This window comes from Sus scrofa, chromosome 1 (assembly GCF_054392235.1).
Source record: "Sus scrofa isolate SSC_HxYL_T2T_F1_AM1 chromosome 1, Sscrofa_HxYL_maternal_Yorkshire_Landrace_v2.0, whole genome shotgun sequence".
Lineage (NCBI taxonomy): Eukaryota > Metazoa > Chordata > Mammalia > Artiodactyla > Suidae > Sus > Sus scrofa.
The window spans coordinates 101,888,930-101,901,339 of NC_139383.1; the positions used below are offsets into that span (position 1 = coordinate 101,888,930).

The window sequence follows — 12,410 nt, forward strand, 5'->3', positions numbered from 1 at the left end:
CTTCAGTTAACAAATGATATACAGAAATTCTAATGTATATTTCCTTAACAGATTAGTTTTGTTTAATAAGCAGGAAAGATAACATATTTTTGTTGGGAAACAAAGAATTAAGAAATATGTAGGTATAGATAAAAAGATAGCTATAGATACATCATACCTTTATTCTAGAGGATTGCATTAAATATGATTAACGATTTTGAACACTCTCTGATGACTCTTACTTGAATTCTGTCAACATCTGACCACACTGACATGGTAATCTATAGAGATATTTCTTAAAAAAGAAATGTACTACTGACATAATGAGTGTTTGTGCTTGTGTTCACATTGATTTTTTTCTAGATTTTATTCTAGATCTTATGAATGTGTTCATAGGAGTTAATCCATAAGAGGCAGGAACCTTACAAAATCAAAACTACTGTCCTGACCATCTGAGGGTTAGAGAAGATGTACTGAGAAAATGCTGCTCTGGAAGTTCATGCCTGAACCTGCCTCTGCGGTGTATCTGCATTGATGGACCCTCAAACTCCAATAAAAGCTGGAAATATCAATGAAAACTGAGACTATCCTTGGAAAACCTCTCAAAGTTCTAGGCAGAGTGAGGATGGGGGGAGTCTTATATTTGACTTTGTAGGAAATATTAGCCAGTCAATTGCCCTTCAGAGTCTTTCACATCACTCTTCCTAAAGAAGAGGGAAGGGGAAGTAAGAGAGTTTGGCAACAGGAATCGCAGAAGAGGAAGTAAAAGGAAGTAAGACAGAAATAACGCATGTTGAAGGGAGAAAATGTGAAATGTAGTGGTCATTTTATCCAGGTGGGAGAGAAGGAGCTTTATCTTCCATATATTTTGAGAATCACTTTTGGGTATATGAACATTTGCAGGAAAAAAATGAAGTTTCAATATATTCCTGTATTTTTAAGCTTCCTTGGCTGTTATGTTTATTTGAGTATTGGGATAGAAGCTTTATTTTTTTTCTGCTTCCCAATAACATCTGAAAACTCAAAAATCGAGATTTCTTGGGGAGCTTGAAATTGAAAAGTCAGTTCTAGTGCTTCTCAAATTTTGCCCTTCAGCTTTATGAGATTTTTAAAAACTGTGTATTCTCACTTTTGAAAATAGCCTAATCTGTATGTATAATACCCACTCGACACCACTACCACCAATTTATAATCTCATAATTAAATAGCATCTTTTTCTCAGTACTCAAATTTATACTTCCTATCAAATTGGCAACAAAAGTATTCCTTTGATAATGCAGGCAATTGAGAAAAAAACACAATGAACTTAATAAGTATGTGAAGCATTGCTATCAAGTGAAGTCAAATATTATCATGTTGCACCAAAGATCCCTAATTGTTCTGATATAGAAAGTGGTGGCAGAGAAAAAAAAAAAAACTGTTTAAGACCATAAGGGACATTTATCAGAGCTCTCAATATCGTATCCACAAGTGGCAGTTTTGTTTCACACTCCCTCCAAATAAACACTCCTGATTTTTCTAACTTTATATCTAATAGTTCTATTTTTAAAGTATTTGAATCTGGTCCTATACAGATTACATTTAAGTGTAATTAGTTCTTAAGTAACAAAGATATAATCCAAATACAACTTTAACTCTTATCTCTGACTGGCTTTTCTTGAGTTTAATAGATTGGGGAAATTTTATTTTTTGTCTGTGCCTAGATGAAAACCCAAGGATTTTATTTTCCTTAATAGGTAATACAGAACCCAGTTTCACTTAGATTTTAGACAAGGGCTAATTATAAAAATAGCCAAAAGACACAAAAGTTTTATTGACCTGGTGTCTTAACAACCTGGCTTACTGTCTCTGGGCTTGAAGGATGTTGAAAACTTTTTATTTTCTTTCCTTTTGGTGACTTTTTCTAGGTCCTCTCTTCCTGGTATTCTTGACATAGGAGGAAAATGTCTATTACTTATAATCATTAGTGACTCCATGCTTAGCCCTTAGAAAGCCAGGGATTACTTTAAAAATTCTGCACTCTTTTATGTGACTCTATTGGTTTGGTCCTTCAAAAAATCATCTATGCCCTAAAAAAAAAAAGAAAGAAAAAGAAAGAAAAAGAAAGGAGTTCCTGTCATGGGGCAGTGGAAACGAATCCGACTAGGAACCATGAGGTTGCAGGTTTGATCCCTGGCCTTGCTCAGTGGGTTAGGACTCTGGAATTGCCGTGAGCTGTGGTGTAGATTGTAGACATGGCTTGGATCCTGTGTTGCAGTGGCTGTAGTGTAGGCCGGCAGCTGTACCTCTGATTGGACCCCTAGCCTGGGAACCTCCATATGCAGCGAATATGGCCCTAAAAAAAAAAAATGCCTTGTGAGTCTCCACGAAGGCAGTCTGTGGGGAAACATCCATGCATCTCTGCCCTAAGGAACACTATTAATGCAGAAAGACTGTTAACCTATCCTGACATCGTTGACCCACACTAGCCTGATTCCACGAGTCTCCTTCCTGTCTAGACTTTTTTGATCTCAGTCCCTTGTGCCAACCAATATTGAGGACCTCATGCTAGGCTCTCAGAGTTACACTCAACTGCATGCACATGCACAAACACACACATAAATTCACACACACACAAAGTATGGGATAAAGACAGGGCATATCTCTACAGCGACTTTCTCCAAGGTTGTTCTCACAAACCAGTCTCCCACTTTATAATCTGATTAGATTTATATCCTTTGTGTAGTTGTAGGATGCTTATTTTTATTAATTCCTTTGGTTTGAAGACAGGCATAGAGTCATTTGAGTGAGGTTTCTAATTGCATATCTATTGTGTCTAGTCAATTTCAGTTTTAACTTTTTTTTTACTTGAGAAATGTTAATTCATAAATATTTTGTATTAACACTGGAATTCAAGAGGATTTGTCTTCTTTTAGAAAGTGATTGTACATTATTCCAAGTAGAGAACTATTTTTTTGGACTCACATAAAACATACATTATATGGACAAAAAATTGTACAATTATTTATAAACAGGGAAAATGACCAAGTGAATTGGGTGGAGAATGACTTTAGAAGGAATAATGAAGAAAGAGGAAAGTACAATGTCAACTGAAGAAAAAAAAAAAAAGAGCACAATCTCAGAGTTGAGAATTACGTTTTATTTGGTGAACAGAACTGAGGACTTAAGTCTAGAAGATAGCGAGACTGCTCTGAAGAAGGAAGTAAAGAGCCAGAGTATTCAGGAGTTTTTCAAAACAAACAAATAAACAACAACAAAAACCCAGGTAGTATGAACAGCAAACTGTCACTCTTAACAAAGTATAGCACTGGAACTATGTCTGGTCACTTGTGATGGAGCATGATAATGTGAGAAAAAAGAAAGTATACATGTATGTATAACTGGGTCACCTTGCTGTGCAGTAGAAAATTGACAGAACACTGTAAATCAGCTATATGTAAAAAAGGAAAAAGAAAAAAAATTAAAGAAATCCAGGCATCTCAACAACTTTAGCACTCCTCTTTCTATGGAGAGATGTAAGAGTCTGGGCTCTTTGAAATCATTCCTTTGATGTATGCCTTAAGTATCTAGGGCCAGTATGCTGCTCTGCTTTTCTAAGTGTATATCACATTTACCTTTGGAGCCTGGGTGGAGATACCAATTAAACTTCATGGTCTGAGAGTGGGAGTGAGCATGTGGGGTCTAGTATTGCAAAGAAAAAAGAAAGGAAATATATTTACTGCACAACATACAAAACCAAAAGCATCCATACCAGAGATTGATCACTCTGCTTTACCCATTTTCACAACTGCTTTATGAGGTACCCAAGGCAGCAGACACTCCCATGCCTGCCTCCTGTTCATATAGTGACTTTGCATAATTTGGAAATGCCGGGTCTGCCATCAAGACACTTTACTTCCACATAGCAAATTGCCATGGCACACTAAGTGTTTACAAGACCCTTCCCTGCCATCTGTCAAAACACTGCAGTAATTGGAGTTCCTGTTGTGGCTCAGGGGTTAATGAATCAGACTAGGAACCATGAGGTTGCTGGTTTGATCCCTGGCCTAGCTCAGTGGATTGGGGATCCGGCATTGCCATGAGCTGTGGTGCAGGTCAAAGATGCAGCTTGGATCCCACATTGCTGTGACTCTGGCGCAGGCCAGTGGCTACAGCTCCAATTAGACCCCTAGCCTAGGAACTTCCATATACCGCAGGTGTGGCCCTAGAAGAAAGACAAAAAAAAAAAAGAAAAACATTTCAGTAATAAATACAAACATCTTGGATACTTTGATGTAAAAATTCCTTGGATGGAGGGCCCAAGTACACACAAGTGTGTGGCAGCTTTGGATGTCCCCTTTAGGCAGAATTAATTCTTATTGATGCAGTTCTATACCATGCCATGGAAAATTCACTCTCCATTGGGAAACATTTTGATACTATTAGCATTCAGTTAGAGTCTCTCAGAGTTACTCTGAATACTCTGGCTAGGGCAGAGAAAAGCATTCCTACTGGAGGTTTCCATGATCTCATCACTTTCATCTCTGCCAAATTAGAGGCATTAGTGTCACTCAGTCAGATATCTTCCATAGATTTCATGGAACATCACAATCCTTTCTCAGGCAAGTTCATTAGTTATTGTTACGCAAATCATTTCCAGTTTGATTTTGTCTATAGCTTCCCTCCCTCCTTTCCTTCCTTCCATTCTTCTTTTTCTCTTTATTTCATTTTCCCCTCCCTCCTTCCCTTCTTCCCTCCTTTCTTCCTTAATTTCTTTTTTCTCCTTCTTTCAACCAATTGTTTATTAATCACATACTAGATTCCATGACTGGTGGATATAAAGTTGAAGAAGAGAGTCATGGAGACAGTCTTTCAGAGACCTACATCTAAGGCCTTCCTTAAAGTTGTCAAATATATAAGTAAGTGTTCTTTTCATGGTTCCAGCCCTTATGAAAGATTTTTGTTATTTCCAATGTCTCTTGTAATTTCAAGGTGGAATGGAAGGACATTGGATTTAAACCTTTTTGCAAATCATCTTTTTCCAGTGAAATCCCACTTTCTTTTCCATAATTCTGCTCCTGATTTCTTGATTATCTTGGTACTTCTCTAATCTGACTTCTTGGTATTGTCTCTTTCGCTATAAATTACAGTCTTTAAAAGAAGTTATATGTTGGAGTTCCCGTCATGGCTCAGTGGTTAATGAATCCGACTAGGAACCATGAGGTTGCGGGTTCAATCTCTGGCCTTGTTCAGTGGGTTAAGGATCTGGTGTTGTGGTGAGCTGTGGTGTAGGTTGCAGATGTGGCTCGGATCCTTTGTTGCTATGGCTGTGGTGTAGGCTGGCAGCTATAGCTCCGATTCGACCCCTAGCCTGGGAACCTCCATATGCCTTGGGTGCAGCCCTAGAAAAGACAAAAAAAACAAACGAACAAAAAAAAAAAACAGAAGATATATGTATATGGGTATGGCTGAATCACATTGTGGTACAGCAGAAATGAACACAACATTGTAAAACTATATTTCAATAAAATTTTTAAAAATGGGAAAAAGAGGTCAATATAAACCTGGGTTCTAATCCTTTGCTCACTCTTCCAATCTTGTCACATGCTTTACCTAGGAAATTTCATCTACCCTCCTCTTTTCAGTTAACATCTATACTTATGTTCACAAAATCTAGATCTCCATCCTGTTGGATATCTCCACTTATACATCTCATGGGGACTTCAACCGATTGTTTGAGGTACTCAATCTGAGATCATTAACTCAGCACTCCATGACTGCCAGGATGCATCTCTCCACCACAATTTTCTATAGCGTTTTGATGTACAATGTATTTTCTATAAATCCATAGTTACTCAAAACCAATGATAATGATAGCAATCATCATTAAATCCTGTCTCTGTTAGCCATTGCTTCATAACAACCATGTAAATCGGTGGCAAGAAAAATATTTGTTGTTGTTTATTGGTCTAAGGATGAGCTGCATTGTACTTCTACTTTCAGCTGAGAACATTTATACATCTGTTGTCAGCTTCCGGTTGGTAGATGGCTCTGTGCGCTCGTTTGGATCTCTCATGTGTTTGAGGTTCACCCAGCCATAGTCTGACTTAATGGGATCTTGACTGGGAAAAAGGCACTCTCTTCCTTGTGGTCTGTCATCCAGCACACAGATCTGGGCTTGTTTTCAGGGCAGAGGGTTCTAACAGGGCCTCTTGAGGCATAGGCTCAGAACTGGCACTTTGTTCACAGCATATTCTGAATCAAAGTGAATCACAAGGAATGCCTAGAGTTAGAATGGGAATGGACTGCAAATTTGCAAGGGAGCCTAATAAATGCATTCACAATATATTCTCCCCCCAAATGTGGACCATGTACCAGGTACTTTTAAATGTTTTGATATACTTTAATTGAGTTACTCCCTATCAGTGCATATAACATAGTGCCTTATGCCTCACACATTTTCTCATGCTGATCCCATTGCCTGGAATGTCCTGTACTTTGCTTAATTTGGAAACATCTTACTCATGTTTTAAGACACCCTCTTTAATGTCATCTCTTCCAGGAAGTCTCCACTGACCCAAAAAGCTTGACTAAAGGCTCTTTATCTACTCCCATCTAATATCTGTAAATTCCTTTTCACTAATGTATCACTTTATATTAAATTTAATACATTTGTGAACTTTTTCCATTGGTTTTACATTTCTGGTCCTCGGGGTTTTGGTAGAAAGAAATTTATGAGGCTAGAGACAGACTGTGTGTGGAACTAGGCTTAGCAATTTGTCTTAAGCAAGTTACTTAATCTCTCTGTATCACTAATATTTATTTGGGCACAACACACATAATCAGTATCATTTAAATAAGTTAAAAAATTGAAAACACTCTTTGAGAAACTTTTAAATGTCAAAAAACAGGGATCATCTCCATGAAACAACTGAGATGACCTTCTGAAATTATATGGCTTAGAGGAATTGGTTGAAACAGTTCAAATTTGGGAATGAGAAGAACACAGATTTAGCACTTCATTGACAGTTTATACTGGAGACGGTAACTCACAGGAAATGTTTCATTTGCTTTACTACATTTTCCAGCTTCCTTTCAGTCCAGGGTAACTCTTTTAGAACTTAGCTGCCTGGCCTCTGTAGATGTTTCAGATAAATCTTAGAATACCAGGCTCAAGAAATGTGAGTGTAGGATGAGTGCCACCTTGAGGCTGAGGCATGAGAGCAAATGTGCCCAAATCTCCAGTTTCCCTCCCCTTCTTCATTCAGTAACTAAAGTTGCTATCCATTCAGTTACAATAGGGTAGAGTTTTGTCCCTGAGTGTGTGAAGCAAAGGCCCAAATTGTGAGGAACATGTAGGGTGAATGGGAAACAAGTTTTTCAGGAGTTCCTCATGGCTCAGTGTGTTAAGGGTCCAGCATTGTCACCTCCGTGTCTCTGGTTGCTGCTGTGGCATGGGTTCAATCCCTGGCTGGGGAACTTCCTCATGATGAGGGCAAACCCCACCCACCCCCAAAAAAGGAGTTGCTGTTGTGGCTCAGCAGAAATGAACCTGACTAGGATCCATGAGGATGGGGGTTCAATCCCTGGCCTTGCTCAGTGGGTTAAGGATCCAGTGTTGTCATGAGATGTGGTGTAGACTGGCGAAGTGGCTCGGATCCAGTGTTGCTGTGGCTTGTGGCCATACCTTGGCAGCTATAGGTCCAATTCAACCCCTAGCCTGAAAATGTCCATATGCTATAGATGTGGCCCTAAAAAGCAAAAAAAAAAAAAAAAAAAAAAAGTTGTTTTTATGTCTGTTCTTTATATTATGGAATTTCACCCTGCAATACACAATTTAAAACTGAGCAACTGATTTAGATCACACAGGACACTTTGAAAACTTCAGGACTTTTTCTCTGCCCAGCTTCTTCTGTTTCAATGCTCTGCTTCTCAGACTGCAGCCTCTTCAGCCACCCTGAACTCTGATCTCTGCATCGATGCCATGGTGCTTAGGTTTTTTTGAAACATATCCTTTCATCGAGTAAAGAATTTCACTTTACTTTTAGTTTGCTCTTTTTTCCAGACTAAATTTTATCAAATTCTGTTTTGGCATTCCTCAAAAATGACTTTTTAACAGTATTATTTTATTACTAGCAAAACCTGGCAACAAATATCAGTAAGCCAAAGGTTGTATCAGAAAGCAGTTTATTTAAAAAATGATCAGAATGTACCTGCTAAGATGTATTCAATAAGAAATAGAGGTACCCTGTTATCTGAGATCTAATTGTATGCATCTTTCAAAGAGATGTGAGTAAACAGGCAGATGACCCTAAATTATAGAATGACAGAGCTATAAAGTCTCTCTACAATGCAGTAATATCATACTAAGCTAGCATTACCTATTTTTTTATTGATCTTTATCAAGTTATTACCTCAGGTATTAAATAAATACTGTAGTTACTGTTGCAGCTCAGTGGGTTTAGAACCAGACATAGTATCCATGAAGATGTGGTTCCATCCCAGAATTAACTCAATGGGTTAGGAATCCAGCATTGCTGTAAGCTGCTGTGTAATACAAAGATATGGTTCAGGTCCAGTGTTGCTGTGGCTCTGGTGTAGGCTGCAGTTCTGATTGGACCCTTGGCCCAGTAACTTCCATATGCCACAGGTGAGGCCCTAAAAAGAAAAAAAAAAAGAAAAAAAAAGCGAAGTCAAGGACTTCACTCCAAGGTCCTTTCTCATACTAATATTAAGTAATTATAATTAAAAAGAGATCATCCTAAGGGTTTTCTAAAGACCCTAGTAATCATAGTATTATGGATTTAGTCTTCCTTAATTATATATGGAAAAAAAGAGAAATGTAGATTTAAGAAAAGTCCTCTACTCAAACAATTTTAAATGGTATTGTGAAATTTCTGCTATAATTGAAAATTAAAAGATGACTTAAAGCAAACTACAAAACCTTTTCACACCATGTTCCCATCTCTGTAGCACAAAAGTTAGAGTCAATCTGTGTTACTAAAGCATCTTAGGTTTTGTTTTTGTTTTGTTTTGTTTTGTTTTGTTTTTTGTCTTTTCGCCTTTTCTAGAGCCACTCCGTGGCATATGGAGGTTCCCAGGCCAGGGGTCTAACTGGAGCTGGAGCTGCTGGCCTATGCCACAGCCACAGCAATGCCAGTTCCAAGCCGTGTCTGCGACCTACAGGACAGCTCACAGCAACGCTGGATCCTTAACCCACTGAGCAAGGCCAGGGATCAAACCCACAAACTCGTGGTTCCTTATTGGATTCGTTAACCACTGAGCCACGACAGGAACTCATCATAGTCTTTGGCTCATTTTTAAGAGCAAATAACAACATATATTCTTCAGGGTTTCAGAGAGGATAGAAGTATTAGCCTTGCATGAATCAGAGATCTGTACACACTTATTTTGCTTCTTACCACTCTCTACATGGATTGTTATGTTCTATTCATTTTTGTTTTCTATGTTTCGTTGAAAATACCATAGTATTCCTTGCATTAGAATTTTCTCTCTCTAGAATCTTCATCCCACTGATCTTCACATGACTGTTTCCTTGTGAACAGTTTTGCCACTTATTGGTGCTCCTTGGTGTTAAACATACTTGTCAATATATTTCACAATTTTGCTAAGGTCATCTCAATAAAAGTAAAACTGTGCTGAAATATTACCTGCTAATAGAATCTTTCCCCAACTACCCAGCATGAAGTACCTTCCATGGAATAATCACAGCCCTCTACTTGCATTAACTCTGCTCTAAAAATCATATTCTGCCTTTTTGTTTTGTTTTGATTATTTGTTTCTTTTTTTTAGGGTTGCACTTGTGGCATATGTAAGTTCCCAGGTTAGGGGTCAAATGGGAGCTGCAGCTGCCAGCCTACACCACAGCCACAGCGATGCCAGATCCTGAAACCACTGAGCGAGGCCACGTATCAAACTTGCATCATCATGGATACTAGTCCGGTTCATTACCACTGAGCCACAACAGGAACTCCAAATTATTTATTTATTTATTTATTTATTTATATTTGGCCACATCTGAGGCATGTGGAAATTCATAGGACAGAGATCAAACGTGTACCACAGGAGAAACTTCAACTGCTGCAATGACAACACCAGAACTTTAACCTGCTGTGCCATGGAGGAACTCCTATATTATTTAATTTTGACTTAATTGATTATTTCCTCTTTTCCTCCAACCATTTGAATCTGGTGATTTGCGAAAGAAAGACTCTTGTAGCCTATAATCATTCACCAGGTATTTATTGAAAATTGAACATGTGCCAAGCAAAAATAAAACTCCTTCCTTCACAGATGTCCCCTCTGGAGAGAGATGGAAGGTAACAAAACGCAAATGCTAATCACAAAAAGCAATTTTACTTTTGGTCATTGTTGATAAAATGAAGATGTTTGTAGATGAAAACTATTACATTCAGAGTAGGTAAGAAAGAAGGTCCTACTGCACAGCACAGGGGACTATATCAAATCTTTGGTGATAGAACCTTATGGAAAATAGGTTACTATGCTGTCCAGCAGAAATTGATAGAACACTATAAATCAACTATAATTTTTTTGAAAAAGTTTTTGATATGGAGAATGATGGGGAAAGTAGAAGAATCATTGAATAGAGTTATGGAGAAGGTTGTCTGCCGTAATGACACAGAAGTAACAGAAAAACAGCCACCAAATAAGATTAGGGTCGGTTTTCAGAGAGAGGGAAGCAACAGTGCTGTGGTGAGACAAGTCTTTAACATCTGTAAGGACAGATCACAAATCTCAACATGGCGAATGCATAGTGAGGGGCAGGTGAGGGGCTTGAGGTGTGCTATAGAAAGATTAATCAGGTAATTTAAGGACAAGGCAAGATGCTTCTATAGGCAACGGGAAGCCAAAGAATGTTATGAAACAGTAGAGTATCCTAATCCTTGTAAACACTCTAAATCATAAATCGGATGAATATTTTTAAGAAAACCCTCCAGCTGTTTATGGAGAATGAGCAGTTTTATTTCTCACACATTTCTGAAAGAAGAATCTCTCCTTATCAGAAACACACAGTATTCTAAGCATGACAGTCACTTGCCAACCAAATTCCCTGGTTTCATCCAGTTTCCTCATGGTATTTCTCACCTCTGTGTTTCTCAGGGAAATCAAGGGATTTAACATGGGTGTGATGATGGAATCGGACACAGCCATTGCCTTGTCTACGGGGTAGATGGCCATAGGTCTCACCTACAAGAACATGCATGGAACAAAGAACATGACAACCACTGTGAGGTGGGAGCCACAGGTGGAGAGGGCTTTACCCCACTCTTCAGAGCTGCAGGACTTCAGGGAGCAGAGGATGACCACATAGGAGGAGATGAGGATAAGGAAGATGGCCCCACACATCACCCCACTGTTGAGGATGACTAAGAGGCCCAGGAGGTGGGTGTCCATGCAGGCCAGGTTCAACAGTGGAAACAGATCACCTGTAAAGTGCTCTCTGATAGTGCGACCACAGAAAGGTATCTGATACATGAAGAGAAGCTGTATTACTATATGGGTGCCAACCCCCCCACATACACCCTGCAGGCCCCTGCCAGCACCAGGCAGCACACTCAAGGCTTCATGATGGTCATGTAGTGCAGGGGCTTACAGATGGTCACATAGCAGTCATAGGCCATCACAGTGAGAAAGATGATCTCCAGGCCACCAAAGAAGTGCTCCTCGAAGAGCTGGGCCATGCAGCCTTCCAGGGAGATGACAGTGCTCTCTGAGAGGGAGCCCACAATCATCTTGGGAGCAATGACAGAAGAGAAAGTGACATCCAAAAGGGACAAGGAGGTTAGGAAAACATACATAGGTGGTCTCGGACTCTGACTTTTGACCATGGTTATCACAATGAGAAGGTTTCCCAAGATGGTGAACACATACATGATTAGAAACACAGCTGAGCGTAGTCTCCTCAGCTCTGGATTCTTTGTAATGCCCAGAAGGATGAATTCTGTCATGTGGATTTGATTTGCTATGTATCCTGGCAAACTGGTGGTGGTGTGGGCACCAACTGCGAGTTATAAAATCTGAAAAAGCAATGTATGATTTAGAATTAGTGATTCTTTCACTTCATGTATTTCCAGGATCTCAGGGGATTTTTTTTTCATGTATTCATCATCCAATCCTTTGGCTTTTAATAACCTGCAAAATAAAGAGCTTAAAAGAGAACTCCTTAATTAATGCTAGTTTCTCCCTAAGACTTTCCGCCTCTCCCTTTAAATGGTGCTTCCAAGGGAAATAGGTTTCCCCCTTTTACTGTTACCATTAATAGCCAATTTGCTGAGCATCTACTTTACTCCAGGTACTAGAATAATCCTATGACTGACTATTTTTATCACTGAGGGAATTGATTCTCATAGATTTTAGGAAATTTTACCAAGTTTGCACAGTGAGTCTGTGGTGACGCCTAAATGTTTACC

At 39.0% G+C, this 12,410-nt stretch overlaps 1 pseudogene; it reads right to left on the reverse strand.

Annotated features, from left to right (window-relative positions):
• Nucleotides 1-11,030: 11,030 nt before the first annotated feature.
• On the reverse strand, nt 11,031-11,960 carry LOC146406252 (olfactory receptor 4C6-like; annotated as a pseudogene).
• Nucleotides 11,961-12,410: the final 450 nt, after the last annotated feature.